Raw genomic sequence first — 17,945 nt, 5'->3', positions numbered from 1 at the left:
CCTCTGGCTACATGTTTGAGGTCACACACCAATGTGAGGCATTCCAACGAATGTTGTCATTAACTTACCTTCAAAATAACAGCTTTATAAAATTACTGCTTTTGAGGCTGGACCAGTAGAAATGTATAGGTTATATTTACTAACAATCATTGGTACTCACTAAAGCCCTCCAAGTTGTTTTACAAGAGTTGAGAGCAGCTCTTTAAAAAAATTGCTTTGTCACTCAGGCTGGAGTGCAGTGGCACAATCTTGGCTCATTACAACCTCAGCCTCCCGGGCTCAAGCGATCCTCATACCTCCTCTTCCCAAGTAGCTGAGACTACAGGTGTGTGCCACTATGCGTGGCTAACTTTTAAATTTCTTGTAGCGATGCGGTCTCATTATGTTTCCCAGGCTGGGCTCAAACTCCTGGACTCAAGCAATCCTCCTGCTTTGACCTTCCAAAGTGCTGGGATTACAGGCAGGAGCCACCACACCTGGCCTGACATATTTTCAAGGTTTGATAGTAGGGTGCTGTTCTAGTCAGCTTAGGCTGCCATAACAAAATACCGTGTGGCTTAAACAACAGAAATCTATTTTCTCACAGTTCTGGATGTTGAAAGTCCAAGATCAGGGTGCCAGCATGATTAGGTTGTGGTGGGGGCTGTCTTCCTAGCTTTAACTTTAACTTCATTTAACAGCCTCCTTCTCACTGTGTCCTTACGTGGCCTTTCCTCTGAGTGCATACAGAAAGACAGGCAGAGAAAGACAGAGAGAGAGAGAAAGAGAGAAATCTCTTCCTCTTAAAACATCACTGGCCCTATTGAATTAGGAACCCCCTTTAAGACCTCATTTAAGTATAATCATCTCCTAAAAGTCCTATCACCAAATACAGTTACACCAGGGGATGGGACTTCAACATGAATTTTGGGGATTCACAATTCAACCCATAAAATTCACTATTAGAAATTATAACCAAACAATGTTTTTGCTTTATTATTATTCCCAACTTTCCGCCTATTCAGGATTAAGAGAAGATACGCTTAGGACTCTTCTCTCATTTGAATATTTACTGTAGATTTTATACCATTGGCAATAATGGCAACAACAATAATCCTCAAGTATTGGTTGTCTTGATTTTCCTTTTTGAGGAATCATTAGGATGAACTGTACATCTAGATTCATGATCTATGATGGGGGCGGGGAGGTCATCTGATTCTCGTTCCTAAAATTTGCAGAGAGGAGGACTATTCTTTAGTTAGAAGCTCTAAATCAATTTTAAAGAACCATTAGTAGAAGATTTTAGGAATTCTTTATCTAGTGCATTTAAGTACACCACACTGCTCCCACACAGCAATAGACATGGGTTAAATCAATTTACTAATAACATTTGCCAAATGATTTTGGTGGGTTACTCCATAGACAAAACAAACAGTTGATGGACTGCACTGGGGTCTTTTCAACTGGTCACTCTGACATATTTTAGATAAAGCCAATATTATTTTAAGGTAGAATGTTAAGCAGATACTACACTTCTTCCTCTCACATGAATAAGTGAATTCTTTTTCCTCTCAATCTAATTGCAAAGCCATCTACAGTGAAATAACTTGCCCAGGAAGGATAGGATTCACACTTCTCAAATGAATTTGAGTGGAAGAGTAAACTAAATGTTGGATGGAAAGTATAAAGCTTGCATCCTATCAAATTTTAAAACATGAAAGTCCTTAATAGAATTATGATTTTCTGTTCATTTTATATTTTTCTCTTAAATTATTGCCATGGGAAAATACTCCTGGACTGTGAACCAAAGGACCAGGTCCAAGTTCTGCTTATATATATAACTAGTTGCATGAACTTGGATGAGCCCTCTAACTTCAATGGGTCTCAGTGTCCTCTTTAATGTCCTGACAGCAGGGATGGGTTCCATAGGGTTAATTGAGATGATGCATACAAAGGGATTTTGTTTAGTGCTTAACATGTAGTAAACATTTATAAATACTGGTGGTTGCTGTAATGGTAGTTGTTGCCATCTCTTAGGCCCTTTTTAACAGTAACATTCCATTTTTTTCCATTTCCATTTTTGGCTAGGGGTAAGGTTTTATAGACAATAACAGGGGTAAGATTTTATAGAATATAAGACTTTCAGCAATAACAAGATAATAATAACTCAAAATGAGTAAAAGATGATAGTCATATGTTTGCATCATGAAAAAACATAGACTTGCATTGGATCTTTTATGGAAAATGGAGACAAATTTGCTATTGCTGATGAGGGAAGCCCTCAATCAACAAACCAACCAAATAAACAAAAATGCTTTTTAAAATGATGCTGTTGACACTTTGGGAGGCTGAAGTGGGAGGGCCACTTGAGGCCAGAAGTTTGAGACCAGTCTGGGCAACAAAGTGAGATTCTGTTTCTGTGAAAAATAAAAAAAATTATCTGGGTGTGGTGGCATGTGCTTATAATCTCAGGTACTCAGGAGGGTGAGGCAGGAGGATCACTTCAGCCCAGGAGTTTGAGGCTGCCGTGAGCTCCGATTACACCACTGAACTCCAGTCTGGGTGGCAGAGCAAAACGCTCTCCAAATAAGAAAAATGATGCTATTGAATAAAAACTTCAAACTTTTAGAAAGAAGGAATAAATAATCCATGCCTGTCTAATAATAATATTTACATATGATTTCCCATTAAATGGGGGCAGATAATAGAATCATTAAGCCTCCATTTCAGTCTCACTTAAATATATACATTTTATTTTAATTTTCATATATGCATTCATATTCATATATATTTTCAAGTATTAAAATCACCTGAGAACTGAACCAGTTATGGCATGTATTGTTTATCATTTTGTCTTTAAGAAGAAATTTTAAAAATTATAGTATATTGTTATGTCATAAAAGCATTGAAAGGCTTAAATGTTTCACCTTCAATTTTCTTTTCTATCTACCAAGTGACTCTACTTGATTCTGATTATTTTGCATCCTTTTCTCCCCCTTTAATTATCTTTTACAAGGTGTTCAAAGTCTGTGTCTTAATGATGAATAATCTTAAAATAACTGTAGTTTATCTCCTCATGCCTTGTGGACTTTTATCCACTAGATCAAAAGCTTCATGGACTTCCCAAGCAATAAAGAATTAGCCTTAGAAATTTTACATAAACCGTTTAGGTTAGGCAGCATTTCCATTTCCCCCTCTTATTTTTAAATAACTTTTCTCACTGTGGAAGAGACTCTTGATCCGACAGATGTCTTTTCTTTTTCCCTTGGACTCTTTCAATTTGTGTTGTAAATTTTAAAAAAATCCTTAAAAGACAACATGAATATAATATGCTTGGTAAGACGTGTTCTTTTTTTTCTACAAAAATTAAACATTGACATATAAAAACAACTCACATTGTAAGGGGCTTCCATCTTTCATACTGAAAGTGTTACTGACACATACCAGGTGAAACGAGTTAAAGAGTAATTTTATCTCAAAACGTCTGCAGATTTTTTTTGTCCTTCACCTATACAAAATGACAAATAGGAATAAAGCATTCTTTATCACATCCTAGAATACTCATGAATTTTTATATCAAGTGACTGATGTCTATTTTTCAAAAAATATTGTTTTCGTGACATGAAAGAAAATGTAGTATACACTAGGCTGATGGCTGTTTGTAAGATGGCAGCATACTTTGTCATCCCACAAATTTTCTACAGGAAAATGTTGAGAGAGATGATATCTTTTTTGACTGCTTGTTTCTGAAATGTTAAATAAGCTACATTAACATGCTTCACTTACATTGTTTCCAAATATGCAAAACCATCAGAGGAATTTTCATCGTTAGGATAATCCAGGCCAATTTTTTTTCTCCAAAAATATAAAGATAACAGACAAACTGGTATTTTGGGAAAGAGCTTAAATTATCTAAACAATTGCCTTCCTTCCTCCCTCTGCTTCACAATCATTGTAAGTTCTTAAATATTCTAAAATATTTTAGCTTTCTTTTCTCATATTTTAATGTTTGGTCTGGGCCAGATTGAGGTAAACATGCTGTTTCACTTACAATTACATCCAAAAGAGTGGGATCACTTTGTCTAAATCATCTTTTTATTTCTAGTTTCTATAGTTGATTTCCTTTGACGACATGCACAATGTTAACTTCAGTTAACAGCTACCATTCCACAACCAAACTCGACTGAGAGTTGTAAACTTGTGGAAACAAAAAAACTTAAATGCCTCTGACAAAAGGAAAAGGATTTTAAAAGGTGGGCAAGACAAAAGTTATCATGAGGGCTGTGGGTAACTCTATAGTGTAAGTAGCTATTGACCTGTCTACCAAGTTACTGAAACCTCTCCCCAAGCTCCAGGAAGGAAAATAAAGTGTTAGTAGAAGTTTCCTGTAATCCTTCCTCATTGTGACATAAGATCCCTTGGGAAATCTGCTGCTGTTGTTGGATTTCTCTGCTTCTATGTGGAATAGTGGTTATCTTTCCAACGCCATATTCTAGGCCCCTTAGCGAGTGGTCCAATTCATTCTTACTCAGATACCATCTTCATCAGCAGGTCTTCTCAAATTGCTGTGTTTTTAAAATTCTACTTTCACTTCAATATGGGCACATAAACAGAGTGTGTAAATATTACAATTTAGCACACTGGAGCTCTTTCTTCAAAATGGCAAACAGCATATAGATTGCATTAATTGACTGAAAAGAAAAAATTAACCAGACTTAGTATTTTAGGGATATTATGACAGAATTTCACTTTTTAGCAGCTTTTTGGAAGTATAATTTGCATACCATAAAATTATCTCTTACAATTCAATGATCTTAGTAAGTTTTTAGAATTGTGAACCATTACTACAGTACAATTTTAGACCATTTCTATTACCCCAAAAGTTCTCTCCTGCCCATTTGCAGTTAATCCTCACTTACCTAGCCCCAGGCAATCATTGATCTGTTTTCTGTGTCCAAACATTTGCCTTTTCTAGACATACTATAGAAATTATAAAGTACATGAATCAGAGTATGTAATCGTTTGCGTCTTCCTTCTTTCACTTAACATGTTTTTGGGGTTCATCTATATTATGGCATATATGTATGTGTATTTTGTTCCTTTTAATTGTTGCATGGTATTCTTGCATTTCAATTTTTAACCAGATATTTGGCATATTATGCAAACACAGATCCAGCTAAAGGACAGCATTTTTGACTTTAGTATTAAGAACTATATATTAAGTGTTTTAAAGAGAAACAAAATAAGTACTCTCCTTTCACTTCTGAAAACCACAGTGGAGTGTGATGACTACTTCTTCCAGTTCTTACAACACTGTAATTTGTTGTGGGAAGGTTATAATAGATAGACCAACTTTTTCTTTCTATCAGTAATTCCTGAGAAAGAAACTATGTTACTACCATGATCTTTTCATGCAGACACTGGCTTGGATATATTATTTCTGCTTCTATTCTGGGATTATATTAGGTATGAAGAAGGAGGAAAAAACTGAACAACAATACAAGATAGAAAGCAAAAGCTTAATATTATGCACCAGGAATATTGAGACAAACTACAGCCATATTCAACATAATGGATGAATTATAGAAACGTGCTTAATCATATGAATATTGAATGAAAAATCAAGCCATAGACTACATACAATATGATTGTATATTGTATGTGATAAAACTACATAGAAACATAAGGGATTGTTGAAAACCAAATTCAGAATGTGATTTTATCTAGGGATTTTAGGGGTATGTGACTGGAGGAGCACAAAAATAGATTTATAGGTGTTGGCAATGTAGTTTTTGTGTTGAATGGTGGTTCTGGGTGTTTTAAATGAATGGTGGCGAAGGTGTTTGTGTGGATCAAATATTATGTAATTTTGTACTTGTATGATATAAAACCATGAAACTCAATATAACCATGTCATAAGTTTTATAAAATCATTAATTATACCTTCTGGAATAATGTAGAAATTGATTTGTATTTATGATGATGATAGCCATTCTTTCATAGTACTGAATTATTTCCATTGTTAACATTCAAAAGAAAATCTACAGTCCATTCTCCAGCCATATGCCAGGCAGAATAAGCTGTTGAAAGTGATAACCACAGACCAAACACTTTTTTTACCCACTTGACTGAATACATTTGGGGTTTACCACTTTAGCCTTTGGGACTGAGTGTTAAGTTATTTTTTCCATTCACCTTTTGGGATTTTTCACTACTCATTAAGCACCTCCATTAGAGAGGAGGGAAAGGGAAGGAGAGGAGGTGAAATTCAAAACGCTCAATGTTATTTCAGTGTTGGTTAGCAAGTTGTACTGGTGAGAGTTACGGGACAGACACTGAAATTAATAGCCATACCAAATACTTTGGATTATCTGTGAAACTCACTATCTATTGAAAGGTGTTCTTTAAATAGAGTTACAAACAAAAATAGGCCTTTTGGATGGGTTCTGCATCAAGTGACAGAAAACCCATTTTGACTTAAGAAAGAAGTGGGGAATTTATTGGCCTGTATAGGTCAAAAGTCCAAGGATATAGTTGCCAACTATAGAGCTTAAATTATTAGAAATCAGTCCACATTTCTCTCTGCCTTCTTTTAATTTTTATTTAATTTTTATTTTTTGAGAGAGACTCTCACCTGTTGCCCAGGCTGGAGTGCAGTGGCACCACCACAGCTCACTGCAGCTGCCCAGGCTGAAGAGCAGTGGTGTGATATCAGCTCACTGTAGCCTCAACCTCCCACACTTAAGTGATCCTCCCACCTCAGCCTCCCAAATAGATGGGACTACAGGTGCACGCCACTATGCCTGGCTAATTTTTATATTTTTTGTAGAGATGGGGTTTCGCCATATCAGCCAGACTGGTCTCAAACTCCTGGGTTCAAGCGATCTTCCCGCCTTGGCCTCTCAAAGTGCTGGAATTACAGGTGCCTAGTCTTTATTCCCAAAGTGCTGGAATTACTGTGCCTAGTCTTCTCTGCCTTCTGCTGGTTGACTTCTGTGTCAGACTCCAAATGGCATTAGAGTCACTGCCTGATGGTCCAGACCTCTTCCTAGGCATAGCCTTGGTGGGAAGAAGAGGGAATGCTCTCCTCTTTCAGCTCCAGCAAAAGGTTTGCAGCTGTGAAAGGCCCACTGGACAGCACAGACTTAAACCTGAACAAATCTGTAGGTTACTTGTTCTCTCTAGTCTTTCCCCCAGGCACAGATGAATGTTTTGAGTATGTCATATCTTTGACCCCCACTTTCACCTATACTAACTCTTGTGATCAGAATTCTTTCTTTCCCAGTATTCTGAACTTGCTTTCGTAAGGCCACTGTCACATTTCTAATGAAAAAATACCAATGGCCTTTTTCTTGGTTTTCATCCTCTTTGTTTTTTTCATACAACATTGGTAGCTGGCTTATTATTGGTTTATTATAAACATTTTATAGTGTTTACCACCAGTTTACACAAAGAGTGCATAAGTATATTTTTTATGGTAAAGCTTCAAATAAAGCAGAATCAAAATGAGAAAGTTCCACTTCACACTGCTGTTCTACGCCTCCTTTTCTCTCCATGTGGTGGTCAAGCTTAAAGTCCACCAAATACTTATAGTCTATGAATATCTATCATCTATCAATTAGATATATAGACATGTGCGTGAGTATATATTTTACATATATTTTATAATGTTTTAAATTTTCTTCTTACATGTTTGGAAACTTAACCACACATATATTATTCTGTGATTCAATAATAGGGCTTGGAAATCCTTCCATGGTAGCAAGCATAGATCTACCTTTTCCAATGGTTGTGTAATATCCTGTGGTATTACATCATTATTTAATCATTTCCTGATTGATAGGCATTTAGGTTAACTTTTAAAAATGTTATTTCAAATAATGCTATATCACTTTCCAAGTCTTTCATTAGTAGTTGTACATGTATGGTTGTCCAATTAGGTTTTCCTCTGGATTTAAATCCTGCAGTTCAGAAATGAATCTTCAAATGCTTTCTGGTCATTTCCTTATGCATTTATCTCACAGGCAGCATGCTCCAAGCTAAGCTCTTTACTTTCTCTTTCAAACTAACTCCTCCGTGTCAACATTGATCATTGATGAGAAGGAAGCCTTGGCTATTTGATAAGAAGAAATAATTGGGATTTCAATGAAATATTTGAGAGAATTTTGATTGAATTAATTTGAAATCATTACTGAATGTTAGATAATTTTTTGTTAAATTATAAATTTTGATTTATTAGTTGTATAAGTAGGGTTTGCATTAATAAAACCATAATATCAATAAATTGATCAATATAAAAAGTACAAACAATAGGAATTATTCCTGTCCAAGCAGGACTCTCCTTAAATATATAAAATAATGCTATCAATACCCATAACAACTCATGCTTATTGCCTGCCCCTCAAGCTCCTTTTTCATTTAGCAAATATTTATTAGTACCTTCCATGTATCAAGATTCTGTGGACTTTTATGGTTTGCATGTCTCTTGTTCATCTCCGTCTCCATCTTATTCTTTGGGTTGAAATACAAGGCACAGCATCTTGTTTCGGCCAGCAGGCTGTACTTGCAAGCTGCAAATCAACAGATGAAATGCTGAATGGGCATTTATTTTCTCCTTTCATTTAACACACATTTTGAACTGTCACATTTTCCTGTTTTAGTCTGTTTTATCAATTTAGATTTGTGCCTTAAATAAAACAATTGAGTTTTTTTGGCTGCAAAATAGCCAGATCTGAAGCCAAAGGGGATCCTTAGTTTATAGTGACCTTTCTCTTCTTTCAGTGAACTAGCTGCTGGAGGGAAAGGAGTAACTATGAGAGGCAGAATAGTACAGCTAGGTTTGGTGCCAGATGAATGGATCATTCTCCTCCTTTCTGGCTGCATGAGCTTGGGCATAATTAACCTATGTAGCTTCATATGCTTGTTTTGAGAATGATGTGAAATTGTACAAATACACACACACACACAAATTAGCACATCTTAAGTACTCGATAAGTATTAACTCATTATTACATGCTCTATTTGTGTTTCCTGTACATTCCAGGTTAGAGGTCTTTTTCTGCCATTTTTTAAAGTAAAATATATTATTTCACTTATTTAGATGTATACCTTAATTTAAACTTTCTAGAGAAATCATCATTCTCTGTATAATGTGAACTTTTAATGAATTGTCAGCTACCAATCCCAATTCTATGTGCTTGGGCAAACAAAGTTACCATGGAAATCTCTGTATAACAAAATGGTTATAAAACCCATATAATTTATGTATTTTAATAAACAATGACTAAAATGTGAATTTCAAGGCAATCAAAATATTTGAGATTTTAAAATACTTGAATTTTTGCTATAAAAGAATTAGATCCACAGTGTTGTCATAATTTTGGTAAAACTACTGAGCTGTGTTATACATGTGATAGATATAAAAACACCATTCTACATTTAAAGAAGTTCAAAGCAAAGAAATATATTTGAAAAATCTGGATCCCATGCCTCTTTAATGGCCGTATTTCACTTTGATAATATTATATTTTACAGTTCTTCAACACATTTGGTAATTTCATACAAATATAAATTTTATATGATCCTTTGTAACAATACTTTCTGCATCGGGTGTTAAGTATTTACAAGAGTACAAACTCATTTCTCAATATTAACCTCCAAAAGTATTATTTTCATTTAAAAGGTGGTAAAATAATTTGTACCAAGGTGCACAGGATTAGCTGTTTCACATTCACTAATTACTTGCTTATTAAAAGCAAATTTAGCAATTCAAAAAACCCTCTAATTTGAAGGAAAAGATTTACTGTGTACCAGGTGGGTTGAGGGCTTTACATGCATCATCATATTCAATCTCATAATAATATTTCTAAGTAGATAATATCTCCCTTTACACACATAAAACCAGTACTTAGTAAGATTATTTACTCAAGTTCACTCTTTCAAAGCAGGAAGAAGCTGATGAAATCCAAGTCTTTCTGAGTGATATTTCTCCATTGCCTCACATCACTTCCTAATTATCTGCTTGTGGTAGAAATATTTCTTAGTAGAGAAACTTCCAAATGCCTTTATTTGTTAGGTGGACTGATGCTCTCAGAGATGGATTCTTGGATCTTTATAGAATTGTTCAAACTATTTCTTTTTTTTAATTTTACTTATTTATCAACAAAATTTTAAATATTTATGTATTTATTTTTTAGAGACAGGGTTTCACTCTGTCACCTAGGCTGGAGTGCATATTGCAGCCTTTAACTCCTGGGCTAAAGTGATCCTCCCGCCTCAGCCTCGTGAGTAGCTAGGACTATAGGCACACACCACGACATCTAGCTAATTTTGAAACTTTTTGTAGAGACGGTGTCTTGCTGTGTTGCCCAGGGTGGTCTTGAATTTCAGTCCTCAAGTGACCCTCCTGCCTCAGCTTCCCAAAGTGCTGGGATGCCCAAACTATTTTAGGGACTTGGCTTAGTATCTTTGTAATATGTGTAGATAGCTACTAATTGCATAAATATGTATATTAACTTATTCATTATGTCTCTATTTACTTGAGTTTAAAAATTGAGATACTCCTGTTCCCAGGGGTACAGACCATGGACATAGAGCAAACAAGCTTCATTCTTCTCGAGCAACACCTACTATAGGAGACAGAAACCTAGGATGGATTCTTGATACTTCTTCCTGTCTCATTTTCCACATTAGATAATCCATCACCAATTTCTCTTAACTCTACCTTCTAAAAATCATTGGAATACATCCATTTCTTTCATCTTTCTAGCTAACACTAAAGCTGAAGCTACCATTATACTTCACCCTGATAACTGCAACTGAGTTAGTACAAAGAAGTCTCTCCATATCCTTTCTTGCCCACTTGTATTTATTCTCTGCGATGCAGTCAAAATAATCTTTGGAAACACAATTCTAATTAGCTCAATCTTCTGTTTAAAACTCTTTCCTTTCCATTGCATTTAAATTGAAAACTGTCTTAGTCCGTCCAGGCTACTATAACAAAATGCCCCAGACTGAGTAATTTAGAACCAATAGAAATTTATTGCTGACAGTTCCGGAGGTTGGAAAGTCCCAGATCAAAGCATCAGCAGATTTGGTGTCTTTTCCTCATAGATGGCACCTTCTGTGTCCTCATGAGGCAGAAGAGGCAAGGAGGCTCCCTTTGGCTACTTTTATTAGGGAACAAATCCCATCCATTAAGGCAGAGCCCTCATAACCTAACCACCTTCTAAAGGCCCCCTCTTAATACTGTTGCATTGGAGATTAGGTTTCAACATATGAATTTTGGGGAGACACAAACATTAAAACTATAGCAAAAACCAATACTGGCTTTTGGTGGGAGATAGACTGAGTGTGGCACATATACTTATTTATGGACTAATACAGTAAATTGGTTCTGACAGAGTGGAGTGCTGCTATAAGGATACCTGGAAATGTAGAAGTGACTTTGGAACTGGGTAATAGGCAAAGGTTGGAACAGTTTGGAGAACTCAGAAGTAGACAGGAATATGTGGGAAAATTTGGAACTTCCTGGAGACTTGTTGAATGGCTTTGACCAAAACGCTGATAGTGATATGGACAATGAAGTCTAGGCTGAGTTGGCCTCAGATGGAGATAAGGAACTTGTTGGGAATGGGAGCAAAGGTGACTCTTATTATACTTTAGCAAAGAGACTGGCAGCATTTTGCCCCTGCCCTAGACATCTGTGGAACTTTGAACTTTAGAGAGATGGTTTAGGGTATCTGGCCCCGATGCCTTTGCTGTTCCAGCCTTTGGGCTTTGGAGTGTCTGAACCGACTCAGGGCAGAAGGGATTCCCCAGCACAGCACAGCCGTTGTACCAAACATGGCCAGACTGCTGCTTTAAATAGGTGCCCAATCCCACTCCTCCTCACTGGACTGGACCTCCCAACCAGGACCTCCAGCCGCCCCTGCCCAAGCTCTCCAGCCAAAACAGATCTGAATTCCCCTGGGGCAGTGCGTCCAGAGGGAGGGGCAGGCCACCATCTTTGCTGTTTAGGCAAATTAGTTGTTCTAGCCTTTGGGCTTTGGAGAGTCTGAGCTGACCTGGGGTGGAAGGAATCCCCAGCACAGCACAGCTGCTCTACCAAAATGGGACCAGACTGCTGCATTAAGTGGGTGCCTCACCCTGTTGCTACTTACTGGGTGGGACCTTCCAAACAGGGCCTCCAGACACTCCTGCCTGAGTTCTCCTGCTGAGAGAGATCTGAATTCCTCCTGGAACAGCTCTCCCAGAGGGAGAGGTGGGCCACCATCTTTGCTGTTTGGGCTACTTAGTCATATCAGCCTCTCGGTTTCAGAGTGTCTGAGGTGACCAGAGGCTGAAGTGGACCCCCAGCATAGCATAGATGCTGTAGCAAAACATGGCCAGACTGCTTTTTAAAGCAGGTCCTGATCCCAGTCTTCCTCATTGGGCGGGACCTCCCATCCAGGATCTCCAGCCACTTCCTACAGGTGTCTTTGGGCCAGCAACAGGTCTGTAACTCCCTGTGACAAAGCTTCCAGAGGGAGGGGCAGATGGCCATCTTTACGTTTTTGCAGTCTTCACTGGTGACACCTTTAGGTTCTGGAAAATCCAAGGTGACTAGAGACTGGAGTGGGCTCCAACCAAACCACAGCAGCCCTACAGAAAAGTGGCCAGACTGTTACATGAGTGGCTATTCCCATATCTCTTTACCAGGCAGGTCCTTCAGGCCTGGGCCCCCAGCCACCTCCTTCCAGAGCTATTGAGCCAATACCAACTCAGCAACTATCTGGACGGAGCCTCCAGGGGCAATTGAAAGCCTCTTGGCCACTTCCCCTGCAGTGGAACTGTCCTTGCCACCTCAGACTAACGAAAGAGCAAAGACCCTAAGTGCCTTATCCATACCTCCAACAAGTTGTAGTCAACCTAAGGAGAGGAGGCCAGTCCATTTCCCATAAGTCCCACACATTTCCCATGGCTCAGCACTAGACAGGGAACCCCTGGGTTGAACTCACAGCACAAACCCTCCATCTTGCTGACTGAACTGCGTGATTGCTGACCTGCATCTCTCTGGGATGGAGCCCTCAGGAGACAACCAAACGGCCCATAGCCACAGCCACTACTAAGATCTCTTCCTCTGCTGCCTCTAAGCTGGGGAAGGAACATAAACACTGAGATTGTCCCAGAGCTACAGTGGGCAGCCCAGGAGTGCCAAGTTGTGAGCTACAGGCAGCACTCAAGGGGGAGAGGAATCCACACTTTCAGATAACTGAGAGGGAACATGGCTGCAACTGTGAGGAAATATAGGGGAGCCACACAACTGAGCAAGAGTCTACTAACTGAACAATACACCTCGGTGTCACCCACTGGATCACACCCAAGGCTTCAACACCAAAAATACCTCACTGACATACCTCTGAAGCCAGAGGCAAGAAGTCAGCTTCAAATAGAGACCCTACACAAAGCCCTGTTTCAGTGAAAACATCCAAAAAAGAAGTCTATTGACCATACTCAGTGTATACTGGAGTTAAAGGAACACCCACACACAAAGAACTCCAGTAACTCAAATGGCCAGAGTGTCATATGTCCTCCAAACAACTACACCAGTTCTCGAAAAAGAGTTCTTAACCAGGCTGAACTGGCTGGAATGACAGAAATAGAATTCAGAATATGAATATGAACAAAGATCATCAAGATTCAGGAGGATGGCAAAACCCAATCCAAGGAAAATAAGAATCAAGATAAAGTAACATATTTGCTGAAGGACGTATAAAAAAGAAACCAATGGTTCTGACAGAGTTGAATAACAAAATATAAGAATTTCACAATGTAATCACAAGTATTAACAGCAGGATAAAACAATTTGAGGAAAGAATCTCAGAACTTGAAGACTGGTTCTCTGAAATAAGACAGTCAGACAAAAATAAAGAAAAAAATAAAAAAGAATGAACAAAACCTCTGAAAAGTATGGGATTAGGTAAAGAGGGCAAATCTATGAATCAGTGAATCTATGAATCACTGAAAGGGAGGGGGAGAAAGCAAACAACTTGGAAAATATATTTCAGGATATAATCCATGAAAACTTCCCAAACCTTGTTAGGGAGGCCAACAGTCAAATTCAGGAAATATGGAGAACTCCTTCAATATCCTACACAGGAAGATTATCCCCAAGACACATAATTGTCAGATTTTCTGAGGTTGAAATGAAAGAAAATGTTAAATGCAGCTAGAAAGACAGGGCATGTCACCTACAAAGGGATCCCCATAAGGCTCCCTGTCACCTACAAAGGGATCCCCATAAGGCTAACAGTAGACCTCTCAGCTGAAACCCTACAAACCAGAAGAAATTAGGAGCCAATACTCAACATTCTTAAAGAAAAAAATCTTCAACCAAGAATTTCATATTCAGCCAAACTAAGCTACCTAAGTGAAGGAGAACTAAGATCCTTTGGAGATAAGCAAATGTTGAAAGAGTTCACTACCACCAGACCTGCCTTACAAGAGAGCCTGAAAGAGGCACTAAATATAAAAAGGAAAGACTGCTACCAGCTAATACAAAAACACACTTAGACACACAGACCAGTGTCACTGTAAAGCAACCATACAAACAAGTCAACGTAATTGCCAGCTAACAGCACAATGACAAGATCAAATCCACACATATCAATACTAACCTTGAATGTAAACAGGCATAAATGAGCCACTTAAAAGGAACAGAATGGCAAGCTGGACAAAAAAGCAAGACCCAATGGTATGCTGTCTGCAAGAGACACATCTCACACATAATGACACTTACAGGATTAAAATGAAGGGATGGAGAAAAATCTACCAAGCAAATGGAAAATGCAGGGGCTTCAATTCCAATATCAGAAAAAACAAATTTCAAATCAACAAAGATAAAAAAGAACAAGGAAGGGTATTACATATGGTAAAGGGTTCAATGTATCATGAAGACCTAACTATCCTAAATATATATGCACCCAACTCAGGATAATGAGTTCTTCTTGATGAATTGAGCACCCAGATTTATGAAGCAAGTCTTAAGAGACATACAAAGAGACATAGACTACCACACAGTAATAGTGGGTGACTTCCACACTCCACTGACAATATTAGACAGATAAGGCAGAAAATTAACAAAGATGTTCAGGACCTAACCTTAGGGTTGAGCCAAATGAATGTGATAGACGTTTACAGACGTCTCCACCCCCAAAAAACAGAATATACATTTTTTTCATCACCACATGGCACATACTCTAAAATCAACCACATAATTGGAAATTAAAAAGTCCTCAACAAACGTAAAAGAGGCAAAATTATACCGGACACACCCTTGGACCACAGTGAAATGAAAATAGAAGTCAACACAATGAATATTGCTCAAAACTATGCCATTACATGAAAATTAAACAACATGCTCCTCAATGACTTTTAGGTAAATAATAAAATTAACGCAGAAATCAGGAAGTTCTTTGAAAATAATGAGAACAAAGATACAACATACCAGAATCTCTGGGACACAGTTATGGCAGTGTTAAGAGGGAAATTCATAGCACTAAATGCCCACATGAAAAAGTTAGAAAGATCTTAAATTAATAACCCAACTTCACAACTGAAAGAATTAGAGAAGCAAGAAAAAATCAACCCCAAAGCTAGCAGAGGATGAGAAACAACAAAAATCAGAGCTGAACTGAAGGAAATTGAGACAGGAAAAACCATTCAAAAGATAAATGAATCCAGGAGTTGGGTTTTTGAAAAGAATAATAAATAAATAGGCCACTAGCTAGGCTAAAAAAGGAGAACAGAGAGAAGATCTAAATAAATACAATTAGAAATGATGAAGGCAATGCTACTACTGACCCCACAGAAATAAAAGCAACCATCAGAAACTACTAAGAACACCTCTGACCACACCAGCAAGAAAGCCTAGAAGAGATGGATAAATTCCTGGTCACATACACCCTCCTAAGACTGAGCCAGGAAGAAATTGATTCCTTGAATAGACCAATAATGAGCTCTGAAATTGAATCAGTAATAGATAACCTACCAACAGAAAAAAGCTCAGGACCTGATGGATTCACAGTTGAATTCTACCAGATGTACCATTCCTATAGAAACTATTCCAAAAAACTGAGAAGAAGGGACTTCTCCCCAACTCATTCTATGAGGCCAGCATCATCTTGATACCAAAACCAGGTAGAGACATGACAAAGAAAGCAAACTTTGGGCAAATATCCTTGATGAGCATTGATGCAAAAATCCTCAACAAAATAATTGCAAACCAAATCCAGGAGGACATCAAGAAGCTAATCCACCATGATCAAGTAGGCTTCATCCCATGATGCAAGATTGGCTCAACATATAAAAATCAATAAATGTAATTCATCGCATAAACAGAACTAAAGACAAAAACCACATGGTTATCTCAATAGACGCAGAAAAGGCGTCTGATAAAATTCAACATCTCTTCATGTTAAAAGCTCTCAATAAACTAGATATTGAAGGATCATATCTCAAAATAATAAGAGCCATCTATGCAAACTCACAGACAACATTATACTGAATGGGCAAAAGCTGGAAGCATTCCCTTTAAAAACTAGCACAACACAAAGATCCCTTCTCTCATCACTTCTATTCAAGATAGTATTGGAACTCCTAGCCAGAGCAATCAGGCAAGAGAAAGAAAGGGCATCCAAATAGGAAGAGAGGAAGTCAGACCCTCTTTGTTTACAAATGACATGATTCTATATCTAGAAAACCCCATAGTCTTGGTCCAAGAGCTCCTTCAACTAATAAACAACTTCAGTAAAGTTTTAGGATACAAAGTCAATGTACAAAAATCACTAGCATTACTATACACCAACCACAACCAAACTGAGAGCCAAATCAGAAAGGCATTCCCATTCACAATTGCCACACACACACACACACACACACACAAATAGCCAGGAATACAGTTCATCAGGGAGGTGAAAGGTCTCTACAATGAGAATTACAAAACACTGCTCAAAGCAATCAGAGAAGACACAAACAAATGGAAAAATATCTCATGCTCATGCGTAGAATAATCAATATCATTAAAATGGCTGTACTGCCCAAAGCAAGTTACAGATTTAATGCTATTCCAATCAAACTACCAATGACATTCTTCATAGAACTAGAAGCAATTATTTTAAAAAGTATATGAAACCAAAAAGAGTCCAAATAGCCAAGGCAATTCTAAGCAAAAAGAACAAAGCTGGAGGAATCGTGTTATCCAACTTCAGACTATACTACAAGGCTACAGTGACCAAAACAGCACGGTACTGGCATAAAAACAGGCACATAGACCACTGGAATAGAATATAGAGCCTAGAAATAAAGCCGTATGTCTACGACCATCTGATCTTTGAGAAAGCTTACAAAAAAGAAGCAATGAGGAAAAGAGTTCCTATTCAATAAATGGTGCTGGGATAACTGGCTAGCCATATGCAGAAGATTGAAGCTGGACGCCGTCCTTATACCATATACAAAAATTATCTCAAAATGGATTAAAGACTTAAATTTAAAACCCAAAACTATAATGACCCTGGAAGACAAACTAGGCAATATCATTCTGGACATAGGAATGGGCAAGGACAAAGACACCAAAAGCAATTGCAACAAAAGCAAAAATTGACAAATGGGATCTAATTAAACTTAAAATTTTCTGTACAGCAAAAGAAACTATCAACAGAATAAACAGGCAGCCTAAAGAATGGGAGAAAATATTTGTAAACTACGCATCTGACGAAGATCTAATATCTAGCTTCTATAAGGAACTTAAACACATTTGCAAGAGAGAAACAGCCCCATCAAAAGTGGGCAAAAGACATGAACAGACACTTCTCAAAAGATGACATACGGGCTGGGCATGGTGGCTCATGCCTGTAATCCCAGCACTTTGGGAGGCCGAGGCAGGCAGATCACAAGGTCACGAGATCAAGACAATCCTGGTCAACATG

The sequence above is a fragment of the Rhinopithecus bieti genome, unplaced genomic scaffold (genome assembly GCF_001698545.2).
Source record: "Rhinopithecus bieti isolate Rb0 unplaced genomic scaffold, ASM169854v2 scaffold_10612, whole genome shotgun sequence".
Classification (NCBI taxonomy): Eukaryota; Metazoa; Chordata; class Mammalia; order Primates; family Cercopithecidae; genus Rhinopithecus; species Rhinopithecus bieti.
The sequence above is the reverse complement of the archived record's forward strand: the minus strand, read 5'-3'. Positions refer to the sequence as shown.